Below are 11,431 nucleotides of genomic sequence, written 5' to 3'. Positions count from 1 at the left end.
GGTTGTGAAACCATGTCTAAACTTTTGGACCGAGGTTTCAACTTATCATCACAAGAGCTTGTTGATTTCTATCAATCTTTCTGTTGAAAGTAATGATCTGCTAAAGCTTGGCTAGCCATTGGCCATGTCTAGTGTTTTGGACCGAAGCTTTCACTGAAAGCTTGGCTGGCTAGTAAGCCATGTCTAATTCCTGGATCAGAGTTTTAGACTAACATTGCATGATTCCTGAAATTCTCATTAAGAATTTTGAAGTCCTTTTTTCTCTTTTTCCACTTAATTTTCGAAAAAATTACAAAAAAAATTTTAAATCAAAAATATTTTATGTTTCTTGTTTGAGTCTAGTGTCTAATCTTAAGTTTGGTGTCAATTGCATTCTTCTAATTTTTGAAAATTACATGCATTATGTTCTTCATTGATCTTCAAGTTGTTCTTGATGATTTCCTTGCTCTGATCTTTAAATTCTCTTGTTTTGTGTCTTTTGTTGTTTCTCATATGCATTTTCAAATTGTTATAGTCCTTAGTATACAAACTTCTAAGTTTGGTGTCCTGCATGAATTATTTGTTTAATCTTAGTTTTCCAACCATGTCTTTTCAAGTCAATAATACAGAGAATTGAAGATTCAGAACATGCAGCAGAGGAATTACAAAGAAAAAGCTGGGCGTTCAAAACGCCCAGTGAGGAAGGAAAACTGACGTTTAAACGCCAGCCAGGGTACCTGGCTAGACGTTAAACGCCCAAAAAGGTAGCATTTTGGGCGTTAAACGCCAGAATGGCATCCATTCTGGCGTTTAACGCCAGGAGGACACTAGAGGAAAGATTTTGTTTTTAATTCAAATCTTTTTCAAATATTCATAATTTTTCAAAATCAAATATTTTTCAAATCATATCTTTTCAATCATATCTTTTCAAAATCAATTTCTTTCCATTTTTTAATTATTATTATTTTCGAAAATCCTTGCTATAATTAATGATTTAATTCAAAATTTTCAAGTTGTTACTTGCCTATTAAGAAAGGATCAAATTTTAATTCTAGAATCATATCTTTTAATTTCCTGTTAGTCAAGTAATCAACTTTAATTTTAAAAATTTCTCTTTTTAATTTGATTCTCAATCATATCTTCTCAATCATATCTTTTCAATCACATTTTTTCAAAATTAATTTTCAATCATATCTTTTTTATTTCTAATTTCAAAATCTTTTCCAAAAATCACTTAATTTCTTTCCCAATCTTAGTTTTCGAAAATCATTTACCAAATTTTCAAAATTTCTTTTAATTATTTCAAAACCTTTTTACTTTAATTTAGAAAATTCCTCCCCTCTTCCCAAATCCTTCTATTTAAAGGACTAACACTTCTCCATTATCAGCAATTCGAACTCTGTCCCTCTTGATAAGTTCGAATTCTCTCTTCTCTACCTCATCCTTCTATTTTTATTTTCTTCTGACACCTCAAGGAATCTTTATACTGTGACATAGAGGATTCCATATTTTTTTCTCCTCTCTTTTCATATGAGCAGGAGCAAGGACAAGGGCATTCTTGTTGAAGCTGATCCTGAACCTGAAAGGACCTTGAAGAGAAAGCTAAAAGAAGCTAAAGTACAACTCTCTATAGAGGACCTAACAGAAACTTTCAAACAAGAAGAAGCCATGGCAGCCGAAAACAACAACAATGCCAACAATGCAAGGAAGGTGCTTGGTGACTTTACTGCACCTACTCCCGACTTCTATGGGAAAAGCATCTCAATCCCTGCCATTGGAGCAAACAACTTTGAGCTTAAGCCTCAATTAGTTTCTCTGATGCAACAGAATTGCAAGTTTCATGGACTTTCATTGGAAGATCCTCATCAGTTCTTAGCTGAATTCTTGCAAATCTGTGACATTGTCAAGACCAATGGGATTGATCCTGAAGTCTACAAGCTTATGCTCTTTCCCTTTGCTGAAAGAGATAGAGCTTGAACATGGTTGGATTCACAACCTAAAGAAAGCCTGAACTCTTGGGAAAAGCTAGTCAATGCCTTCTTGGCAAAGTTCTTTCCACCTCAAAAATTGAGCAAGCTTAGAGTGGAAGTCTAAACCTTCAGACAGAAGGAAGGTGAATCCCTCTATGAAGCTTGGGAAAGATACAAGCAATTGATCAGAAGGTGTCCTTCTGACATGCTTTCAGAATGGAGCATCATAGGTATCTTCTATGATGGTCTGTCTGAACTATCCAAGATGTCATTGGATAGCTCTGCTGGAGGATTTCTTCATCTGAAGAAGACGCCTGCAGAAGCTCAGGAACTCATTGAAATGGTTACAAATAACCAATTCATGTACACCTTTGAAAGGAATCCTGTGAATAATGGGACAAGTCAGAAGAAAGGAGTTCTTGAGATTGACACTCTAAATGCCATATTGGCTCAGAACAAAATATTGACTCAGCAAGTAAATATGATTTCTCAGAGTCTGTCTGGATGCAAGCAGCAACAATCAGTACCAAAGAAGCTTCATCTGAAGAAGAAGCTTATTATCCTGAGAACCCAGCAATGGAAGAGGTGAATTACATGGGAGAATCCTATGGAAACACCTATAATCCTTCATGGAGAAATCATCCAAACCTCTCATGGAAGGATCAACAGAGGCCTCAACAAGGCTTCAACAACAATAATGGTGGAAGAAATAGGTTTAGCAATGACAAACCTTTTCCATCATCTTCTCAGCAACAAACAGAGAATTTCAAGCAGAACCACTCTGAATTAGTAACTGTAGTCTCTGATTTAATTAAAACCACTCAAAGTTTCATGACTGAAACAAGGTCCTCCATTAGAAATTTGGAGGCACAAGTGGGTCAGCTGAGTAAGAAAGTTACTGAACTCCCTCCTAGTACTCTTCCAAGCAATACAGAAGAGAATCCAAAAGGAGAGTGCAAGGCTATCAACATAACCCACACGGCCGAACCTGGAGAGGAGGAAGAGACAGTGATCTCCACTGAGGAAGACCTCAATGGACGTCCACTGGCCTCCAAGGAGTTTCCTAATGAGGAACCATGGGAATCTGAGGCTCACACTGAGACCATAGAGATTCCATTGAATTGACTTTTGCTATTCATGAGCTCTGATGAGTATTCTTCCTCTAAAGAGGATGAAAATGTTACTGAAGAACAAGTTGCTAAGTACCTTGGAGCAATCATGAAGCTAAATGCCAAGCTATTTGGTAATGAAACTTGGGAGGATGAACCCCCCTTGCTCACCAAAGAACTGGATGACTTGACTAGGCAGAAATTACCTTTGAAGAGACAAGATCCTGGAAAGTTCTCAATACCTTGTACCATAGGCACCATGACCTTTGAGAAAGCTCTGTGTGACCTAGGGTCAAGCATAAACCTCATGCCTCTCTCTGTAATGGAGAAGCTAGGGATTCTTGAGGTACAAGCTGCAAGAATCTCACTAGAGATGACAGACAATTCAAGGAAACAGCCTTATGGACTTATAGAGGATGTCTTGGTAAAGGTTGAAGACCACTACATCCCTGCTAATTTTATAATCCTAGATACTGGGAAGTGTATGGATGAATCCATCGTCCTTGGTAGACCCTTCCTAGCCACAGCAAAAGCTGTGATTGATGTTGACAGAGGAGAATTGGTCCTTCAAGTGAATGAGGACTCCCTTGTGTTTAAAGCTCAAAGATCTCCCTCTGTAACCATGGAGAAGAAGCATGAAAAGCTTCTCTCAATACAGATTCAAACAAAACCCCCACATTCAAACTCTAAGTTTGGTGTTAAGAGGCCATCATCATGCTCTGAGTATCTGTGAGGCTCCATGAGAGCCTATTGTCAAGCTACTGACATTAAAGAAGCGCTTGTTGGAAGGCAACCCAATTTTACTTATCTATTTCTATTTTCCATTGTTATTTTAGGTTGATGATCATGTGAAGTCACAAAAACAATTAAAAAAGAAAAAACAAACTAAAAAACAGAATGAAAAATAGCACACCCTGGAGGAGAAGCCTACTGGCGTTTAAACGCCAGTAAGGGCAGCAGAATGGGCGTTAAACGCCCAGTCTGGCACCATTCTAGGCGTTTAACGCCATAAATAGGCACCAGACTGGCGTTTAACGCCAGGATTGGCAGCAAAAGGTGTTTTGCAAGCCTAATTGGTGCAAGGATGAGAAATCCTTGACACTTCAGGATCTGTGGACCCCATAGGATCCCCACCAACCTCAACTCACTCTCTCTTTTCTTCACACATTTTCATAATACTCTTCTCCATAAACCCTTCACCAATCCACATCCATCCATCATAAACCTCACCTACCTCACCATTCAAATTCAAACCACTTTCCCTCCCAAACCCACCCATACATGGCCGAACCTTACCCTAAACCCATCTTCACCCCTTCATTTTCACACATCTTAAACACTACTTCTCCCCCTTGGCCGAAACACTAACCTCCCTCCATCTCCTCTATTTCTTCTTCCTCTACTCTCTTCCTTCTTCTTTTGCTCGAGGACGAGCAAACCTTCTAAGTTTGGTGTGGTAAAAGCATTACTTTTTGTTTTTCCATAACCATTTATGGCACCTAAGGCCAGAGAAACCTCTAGAAAGAGGAAAGGGAAGGCAAAAGCTTCCACCTCTGAGTCATAAGAGATGGAGAGATTCATCTCAAGGGTGCATCAAGACCACTTCTATGAAGTTGTGGCCAAGAAGAAGGTGATCCCCGAGGTCTCTTTCAAGCTCAAAAAGGGTGAATACCCGGAGATCCGACATGAAATTCGAAGAAGAGGTTGGGAAGTTCTCACCAATCCCATTCAACAAGTCAGAATCTTAATGGTTCAAGAGTTCTATGCCAATGCATGGATCACCAAGAAACATGATTAAAGTGTGAACCTGGACCCAAAGAATTGGCTTACAATGGTTCAGGGGAAATACTTAGATTTCAGTCTAGAAAATGTAAGGTTGGCATTCAACTTGCCCATGATGCAAGGAGATGCATGCCCCTACACTAGAAGGGTCAACTTTGATCAAAGGTTGGACCAAGTCCTCATAGACATTTGTGAAGAGGGCGCTCAATGGAAGAAATATTCAAGAGGGAAGCCGGTTCAACTAAAAAGGCATGACCTCAAGCCCGTGGCTAGGGGATGGTTGGAGTTCATCCAACGCTCAATCATTCCCACTAGCAACCGGTCTGAAGTTACTATAGATCGGGCTATCATGATCCATATCATCATGATTGGAGAGGAAGTAGAAGTTCATGAGGTTATATCCCTAGAACTCTACAAGGTGGCAGAAAAGTCCTCTACTTTGTCAAGGTTAGCCTTCCCTCATCTCATTTGTCACCTTTGCAATTCAGCTGGAATTGACATAGAGGAAGACATCCTCATTGATGAGGACAAGCCCATCACTAAGAAAAGGATGGAGCAAACAAGAAATCCCACTCATGGACAAGAGCATAAGGAAATTTCTCATCATGAAATCCCTGAGACGCCTCAAGGGATGCATTTTCCTCCACAAAATTATTGGGAGCAAATTAACACCTCCCTAGGAGAATTAAGTTTCAATATGGGACAACTAAGGGTGGAACACCAAGAGCATTCTATCCTCCTTCATGAAATTAGAGAAGATCAAAGAATCATGAGAGAGGAGCAACAAAGGCAAGGAAGAGACATTGAGGAGCTCAAGCACTCCATAAGATCTTCAAGAGGAAGAACTAGCCGCCATCACTAAGGTGGACCCGTTCTTTAATTTTCTTGTTCTTTATTTTCTGTTTTTTGAATTTTTATGCTTTATGTTTATCTATGTTTGTGTCTTTATTACATGATCACTAGTGTCTTAGTGTCTATGTCTTAAAGCTATGAATGTCCTATGAATCCATCACCTTTCTTAAAAGAAAAATGTTTTAATCACAAAAGAACAAGAAGTACATGATTTTGAATTTATCCTTGAAACTAGTTTAATTATTTTGATGTGGTGACAATACTTTTTGTTTTCTGAATGAATGCTTGAACAGTGCATATTTTTGAATTTGTTGTTTATGAATGTTAAAATTGTTGGCTCTTGAAAGAATAATGAAAAAGGAGAAATGTTATTGATAATCTGAAAAATCATAAAATTGATTCTTGAAGCAAGAAAAAGCAGTGAAAATCTTGCAGAAAAAAAATGGCGAAAAAATAAAAGAAAGAAAGAAAAAGAAAAAAAAAAGCAAGCAAAAAAAGCCAATAGCCCTTTAACCCAAAAGGCAAGGGTAAAATAAAAAGGATCCAAGGCTTTGAGTATCAGTGGATAGGAGGGCCTAAAGGAATAAAATCTTGGCCTAAGCGGCTAAACCAACCTGTCCCAAACCATGTGCTTGTGGCGTGAAGGTGTCAAGTAAAAACTTGAGACTGAGCGGTTAAAGTTGTGGTCCAAAGCAAAAAGAGTGTGCTTAAGAGCTCTGGACACATCTAATTGGGGACTCTAGCAAAGCTAAGTCACAACCTGAAAAGGTTCACCCAGTTATGTGTCTGTGGCATTTATGTATCCGGTGGTAATACTAGAAAACAAAATGCTTAGGGTCACGGCCAAGACTCATAAAGTAGCTGTGTTCAAGAATCAACATACTGAACTAGGAGAATCAATAACACTATCTGAATTCTGAATTCCTATAGATGCCAATCATTCTGAACTTCAAGGGATAAAGTGAGATACCAAAACTGTTCAGAGGCAAAAAGCTACTAGTCCCGCTTATCTAATTGGAGCTAAGTTTCATTGATATTTTGGAATTTATAGTATATTCTCTTCTTTTTATCCTATTTGATTTTCAGTTGCTTGGGAACAAGCAACAATTTAAGTTTGGTGTTATGATGAGCGGATAATTTATACGCTTTTTGGCATTGTTTTTAGTATGTTTTTAGTATGTTTTAGTTAGTTTTTATTATATTTTTATTAGTTTTTAAATAAAAATCACATTTCTGGACTTTACTATGAGTTTGTGTGTTTTTCTGTGATTTTAGGTATTTTCTGGCTAAAGTTGAGGGACCTGAGCAAAAATCTGATTCAGAGGCTGAAAAAGGACTGCAGATGCTGTTGGATTTTGACCTCCCTACACTCGAAGTGAATTTTCTAGAGCTACAGAAGCCCAATTGGCACGCTCTTAATTGCGTTGGAAAGTAGACATCCTGGGCTTTCCAGCAATATATAATAGTACATACTTTGCCCGAGATTTGATGGCCCAAATTGGCGTTCCATGTCAGCATAAAAATTATGGCGTCAAAACGCCAGAACTGGCATAAAAGCTGGAGTTAAACATCCAAACTGGCACAAAATCTGGCTTTTAACTCCAAGAAATGTCTCTACACGTGAAAGCTTCAATGCTCAGCCCAAGCACACACCAAGTGGGCCCGGAAGAAGATTTCTGCATTAATTACTTATTTCTGTAACCCTAGGCTACTAGTTCTCTATAAATAGGACCTTTTGCTATTGTATTTTCATCTTTCACACACTTGATCATACTTTTGATCTTGGTTCTTCTGGTTCCCTCTCTAGGGCCGAAGCCAATGACTTTTGTATTTTCAACCGTGGAGTTTCTACACACCATAGATTAAGGTGTGAAGCTCTGTTGTTCCTCATGAATTAATGCAAAGTACTATTGTTTTTCTATTCAATTCACGCCTACTTCTTCTCTAAGATATACACTCGTTCTTCAACCTAACGAATGTGATGATCTGTGACACTCATCACCATTCTCACCTATGAACGCGTGCATGACAACTGGTGCGTGGAAATCGTTACGGTTCATTCCTTTGTAATGGCGTTGAAAACTTAATACGCACGTTCATAATCTTAGTTCTTTGTCACAACTTCGCACAACTAACCAGCAAGTACACTGGGTCATCCAAGTAATAAACCTTACGTGAGTAAGGGTCGATTCCACAGAGATTGTCGGCTTGAAGCAAGCTATGGTCATCTTGTAAATCTCAGTCAGTCGGATTTAATTGATTATGGTGAATTGATAATTAAAATATAAATAAAACGTAAAATAAAGATAGAGATACTTATGTAATTCATTGGTGAGAATTTCAGATAAGCGTATAGAGATGCGTTCATTCCTCCTGAACCTCTGCTTTCCTATTGTCTTCATCGAATCATTTATACTCCTTTCTATGGCAAGCTGTATGTTAGGCATCACCGTTGTCAATGGCTACATCCTATCCTCTCAGTGAAAATGGTCCAATGCGCTGTCACTGCATGGCTAATCGTCTGTCAGTTCTCGATCATACTGGAATAGGATCCATTGATCCTTTTTCGTCTGTCATTACGCTCAGCACTTGCGAGTTTGAAGCTCGTCGCAGCCATCCCTTTCCAGATCCTACTCGGAATACCACAGACAAGGTTTAGACTTTCTGGATCTCAAAAATGGCCGTCCATGGATTCTAACTTATACCACGAAGACTCTGATTAAGGAATCCCAGAGATACTCATTCAATCTAAGGTAGAACGGAAGTGGTTGTCAGGCACGCGTCCATAAGTTGGGAATGATGATGACTGTCACGATCATCACATTCATATTGAGGTACGAATGAATATCTTAGAATCGGAATAAGCTTGAATTGAATAGAAAAATAATAGTACTTTGTATTAATTCATGAGGAACAGCAGAGCTCCACACCTTAATCTATGGTGTGTAGAAACTCTACCGTTGAAAATACATAAGAACAAGGTCCAGGCATGGCCGAATGGCCTGCCTCCCAAGGAGGGTTCAATCATCAAAACATGATCAAAAGATGTAAATACAATAGTAAAAATTCCTATTTATACTAAACTAGTTACTAGGGTTTACAGAAATGAGTAAATGATGCAGAAATCCACTTCTGGGGCCTACTTGGTGTGTGCTTGGGCTGAGCATTGAGCTTTACACGTGTAGAGGCTTCTCTTGGAGTTGAACGCCAGTTTGTAACCTGTTTCTGGCGTTTAACTCCACTTTGCAACCTGTTTCTGGCGTTTAACTCCAGAATGCAGCATGGAACTGGCGTTGAACGCCAATTTGCGTCATCTAAACTTGGGCAAAGTATAAACTATTATATATTGCTGGAAAACTCTGGATGTCTACTTTCCAACGCAATTAAGAGCGTGCCATTTGGAGTTCTGTAGCTCCAGAAAATCCACTTTGAGTGTAGGGAGGTCAGAATCCAATAGTATCTGCAGTCCTTCTTTAACCTCTGAATCTGATTTTTGCTCAAGTCCCTCAATTTCAGCCAGAAATTACCTGAAATCACAGAAAAACACACAAACTCATAGTAAAGTCCAGAAATGTGATTTTTATTTAAAAACTAATAAAAATATAATAAAAACTAACTAAATCATACTGAAAACTATGTAAAAATAATGCCAAAAAGCGTATAAATTATCCGCTCATCACAACACCAAACTTAAATTGTTGCATGTCCCCAAGCAACTGAAAATCAAATAAGATAAAAAGAAGAGAATATACTATAAACTCCAAAATATCAATGAAACTTAGCTCCAATCAGATGAGCGGGACTAGTAGCTTTTTGCCTCTTGAATAGTTTTGGCATCTCACTTTATCCATTGAAGTTCAGAACGATTGGCATCTATAGGAACTCAGAATTCAGATAGTGTTATTGATTCTCCTAGTACAGTATGTTGATTCTTGAACACAGCTACTTTATGAGTCTTGGCCGTGGCCCTAAGCACTTTGTTTTCCAGTATTACCACCGGATACATAAATGCCACAGACACAGAACTAGGTGAACCTTTTTAGATTGTGACTCAGCTTTGCTAAAGTCCCCAATTAGAGGTGTCCAGGGTTCTTAAGCACACTCTTTTTTTGCTTTGGACCTCGACTTTAACCGCTCAGTCTCAAGTTTTCACTTGACACCTTCACACCACAAGCACATGGTTAGGGACAGCTTGGTTTAGCCGCTTAGGCCAGGATTTTATTCCTTTAGGCCCTACTATCCACTGATGCTCAAAGCCTTGGATCCTTTTTATTATCCTTGCCTTTTGGTTTTAAGGGCTATTGGCTTTTTGCTCTTGCCTTTTAGTTTAAAGAGTTTTTGGCTTTTTCTACTTGCTTTTTTCTTTTTTTTTTGCTATTTTTTTTTCTTTTTTTTTTTTCTGCAAGCTTTTGTATTCACTGCTTTTTCTTGCTTCAAGAATCATTTTTATGATTTTTCAGATTATCAAATAACATTTCTCCTTTTCATCATTCTTTCAAGAGCCAACATATTTAACATTCATGAACAACAATATCAAAAGACATATGCACTGTTCAAGCATTCATTCAGAAAACAAAAAGTATTGTCACCACATCAAAATAATTAAACTAATTTCAAGGATGAATTTGAAATCATGTACTTCTTGTTCTTTTGTTTTTAGAACATTTTTCATTTAAGAAAGGTGATGGATTCATAGGACATTCATAAGTTTAAGGCATAGACACTTAGACACTAGTGATCATATAGTAAAGACACAAACATAAATAAAACATAAAGCTCAAAAATCGAAAAATAGTAAAATAAATAGACAAGAAGATTAAGGAATGAGTCCACCTTAGTGAGTGTGGCGTCTTCCTCTTCTTGAAGAACCAATGGTGCTTTTGAGCTCCTCTATATCTCTTCCTTGCCTTTGTTGCTCCTCCCTCATAGCTCTTTGATCTTCTCTAATTTCATGGAGGATGATGGAATGCTCTTGGTGCTCCACCCTTAGTTGTCCCATGTTGGAACTTAATTCTCCTAGGAAGGTGTTGATTTGCTCCCAATAGTTTTGTGGAGGAAGGTGCATCCCTTGAGGCATCTCAGGGATTTCATGGTGGGGGATTTCCTCATGCTCATGTTGAGGTCCATGATCTCTTATTTGTTCCATCCTTTTCTTAGTGATGGGCTTGTCCTCTTCAATAAGGATGTCTCCCTCTATGTCAATTCCAGCTGAATTGCAGAGGTGGCATATGAGGTGAGGAAAGGCTAACCTTGCCCAAGTGGAGGACTTGTCAGCCACCTTGTAAAGTTCTTGAGGTATAATCTCATGAACTTCCACCTCCTCTCCAATCATGATACTATGGATCATGATGGCCCGATCTATAGTAACTTCAGACCGGTTACTAGTAGGAATGATTGAGCGTTGAATAAACTCTAACCATCCCCTAGCCACTGGTTTGAGGTCATGCCTTCTTAGTTGAACCGGCTTGCCTCTTGAGTCAATTTTCCATTGAGCTCCTTCCTCACATATGTCTATGAGAACTTGGTCCAACCTTTGATCAAAGTTGACCCTTCTTGTGTAGGGGCGTGCATTCTCTTACATCATTGGCAAGTTGAACGCTAGCCTTACATTTTCTGAACTGAAATCTAAGTATTTCCCCCGAACCATGGTGAGCCAATGCTTTGGATTCGAGTTCACACTTTGATCATGGTTCCTAGTGATCCATGCGTTTGCATAGAACTCTTGAACCATTAGGATCC

The 11,431-nt window shown here is 38.6% G+C and overlaps 1 non-coding gene across 1 annotated transcript; it reads right to left on the bottom strand.

The window, feature by feature from the left end:
* Positions 1-2,052: 2,052 nt before the first annotated feature.
* On the bottom strand, positions 2,053-2,160 carry LOC112773345 (small nucleolar RNA R71). Its single transcript, XR_003187900.1, has one exon. It is a non-coding gene; the product is annotated as a small nucleolar RNA R71 (small nucleolar RNA).
* Between the last annotated feature and the right edge of the window lie 9,271 nt (positions 2,161-11,431).

This window comes from Arachis hypogaea, chromosome 18 (genome assembly GCF_003086295.3).
Source record: "Arachis hypogaea cultivar Tifrunner chromosome 18, arahy.Tifrunner.gnm2.J5K5, whole genome shotgun sequence".
NCBI classification, from domain to species: Eukaryota; Viridiplantae; Streptophyta; class Magnoliopsida; order Fabales; family Fabaceae; genus Arachis; species Arachis hypogaea.
This window is presented reverse-complemented; position numbering and strand designations above follow the sequence as displayed.